At 46.0% G+C, this 2,436-nt stretch overlaps 1 pseudogene; it reads right to left on the bottom strand.

Annotated features, from left to right (window-relative positions):
• Positions 1–200: 200 nt before the first annotated feature.
• On the bottom strand, positions 201–1,877 carry LOC149200771 (G-type lectin S-receptor-like serine/threonine-protein kinase SD2-5 pseudogene; annotated as a pseudogene).
• Between the last annotated feature and the right edge of the window lie 559 nt (positions 1,878–2,436).

Here is a 2,436-nt window from a genome sequence, read left to right as displayed (position 1 = left end):
GTATACCTCAAGGTCTATTTACTGGAGAGATGGCATATTTTTCGTGGGATTTGACGTCCGGTTCCTTTTTCCATTTCTAGCACTTTGAAAGGTGGTATTCCCTATTATTATATTCGCAGGTGGTTGATTATGGGAGTAGTCTACCTAGGCTGTAGAATGGCCCGTTTTCCGGCACCGGCCGGAAAATCGTCCGGCTCCGGCTACCGGTAAACTCTCCATCCTCCACCACCATCTCCTAGCTCCGCCACCCTCTTTCTCCGCCACCCTCCCCTGACAGCGCTGACATTCCCTGACAAAAAAATCTGAATGCCGCCTGACATCCCTGACCGATCAGCGACGAGCTGGAATTCATGCGGGGAGTATCGAAATGGTCTGGAGCGCGCGATTCCGCTTTGCACAACACTTCCCGCTCTGCTCTGCGATTCCGCTGTGCTGGGCTTACCGCTCTGCAGCTCGGAGGCCAGGAACTCTTCAGCGCGCAGGTCTAGGTTTCTGAATTGTCCAAACTACCAGTCGCAACGGGTGAAGCGGTATGCGTCTGGGCAGCCCTAGATGGGGAAAAAGGAAAGGTGGAGAGGAATGGAGGATCCATGATATCCAAATCCCCTTCCAACATTCGCACCACTGTTCCCATGGAAGGCCTCAGTGCCCAATCGCTCTGAATACACCACAGTGCCGTCTTTATCAACCTAGACGCCTCATTCACATCTTCTGTCCTTTCCAATTTCAATCTGCTGTCCAACAATGCTTCCATTTTCCCTTGTTTCGCCTTGCTGAAAGCAATAGAAGGGAAAAACCAGTGCTCCGAATCCTGAGAACTGTCCACGTTTTTGCGCCCGCTGATGATTTCCAGAAGCACCATCCCGTAGCTGAACACATCGCTCTTGGAAGTGATTCCGACTTCATAAAACCACTCGGGCGCCATGTACCCCAGCGTCCCTCTCGCTTGAGTCACCACACGGCTTTCTATATCTCTGTCCATACACTTCGCCATGCCGAAATCGGAGACCTTCGCTTTGAAATTTTCGTCCAGCAGAATGTTCTGAGGCTTGATGTCCAGATGCAGAATGCAAAGCCTCGAATCCTCGTGCAGGTAAGCAAGTCCCCGGGCAGTACCGACCGCAATCGAATATCTGGTTTTCCAATCCAACTGTTTTTCTGAGCCAAACAACCATCTATCAAGAGACCCGTTGGCCATGAATTCGTACACCAGAATTCGATGTTGCCCTTCAACACAAATACCACGCAAACTCACAAGATTGGAATGATTGATGGAAGATATGGTGGCCACTTCTGCACAAAATTCTCTCTGCCCCTGTCCTGCCCTGTCGCCCAGACATTTGACGGCCACCGGAATACCATCACTCAATTTCCCTTCGTATACTTTCCCAAATCCACCCTTTCCAATCTCTTTTCTAAACCCCCCTGTGGCGGTCTCAATATTCTTGTAAGTGAAAATTGTAGGAAGGCTAGTGAGATTCTTCAGATACTCTGTGTCTAATTCATGGGTATCTTCCTTACCATGAACATGAACAGGAGATTGTTTTTTCAGATGTTTCCACAGAACAAAGAAAATCCACACAGCATATATGGGAGCCAAACTGGTGATGTAGAAAACACGATATCGTTGATCCAACAGGGGAATGATAACCAACATCGAAGCCAGGCTTGGCAACGCTAAAGATAATTTTAAAAAATTGATCTTACAGAACCTCAAACACTGCACCAGCAAACACTGCAAATTGCAACACAAATCCTAAGGGCTGCCCAGTTGAGAAGCAACGGAATAAATAATGCAGATTGTTCAGTAGGCGTGGCCAACGGACATTGTTCCTATATTTTATGGCCAACGGATTGTTAATGTTTACTTCTGCCATTATTCTAGGTTGTTTTTTTGGTGTTTGTTTTTCTTTTCTTTTCTGACCAGCTGATCACAACCCTCCATATCAATTTGGTGACAGTTTAGGTTGTGACTATAAAAATAGATTATTATTATTATGTACCTGATTTAGTGGGTTACCTGAAAAGTTGGGACTCCTTTGTTTTGCAATAGCATAGCATTCCTAGCTAGCCATTTGGCCCAAGAGACCACACAAGGTGGTGCCCTAACAGACTTGTCTTCCATCCAATGTTTCAAGCAATCCTCAACATTGTTTCCTTGCATCTGCAGCATCAGCGAAATAGTAATTCCTTCCAAATCTTTTGAAACTTGCAGGCATGTTAGTGCACTTTCAATCGTTAGGTGAAAATATGATCTCTGTCTTCAGTGTAGCTTGCACAACAGTTAGTGGGCAATGGAATAACAAGATGTACCTTTACTGTTCAGTATGCCAATCAGGGCTTTGAGTTTTAGTTTTTGTGTTCAATGCAATTCTGAGTGCAACTTCTCTACGATCACCTCTATACAGGCCACTCAACCTAACTAATCTGTTCTAA

The sequence above is a fragment of the Pinus tabuliformis genome, chromosome 2_1, assembly GCF_031772625.1.
Source record: "Pinus tabuliformis cultivar Carrire ecotype Pingquan chromosome 2_1, CPIR1, whole genome shotgun sequence".
In the NCBI taxonomy this organism is placed as follows: Eukaryota; Viridiplantae; Streptophyta; class Pinopsida; order Pinales; family Pinaceae; genus Pinus; species Pinus tabuliformis.
Note: the sequence above shows the minus strand (reverse complement) of the source record. Positions and strands in the feature narration are given on the sequence as shown.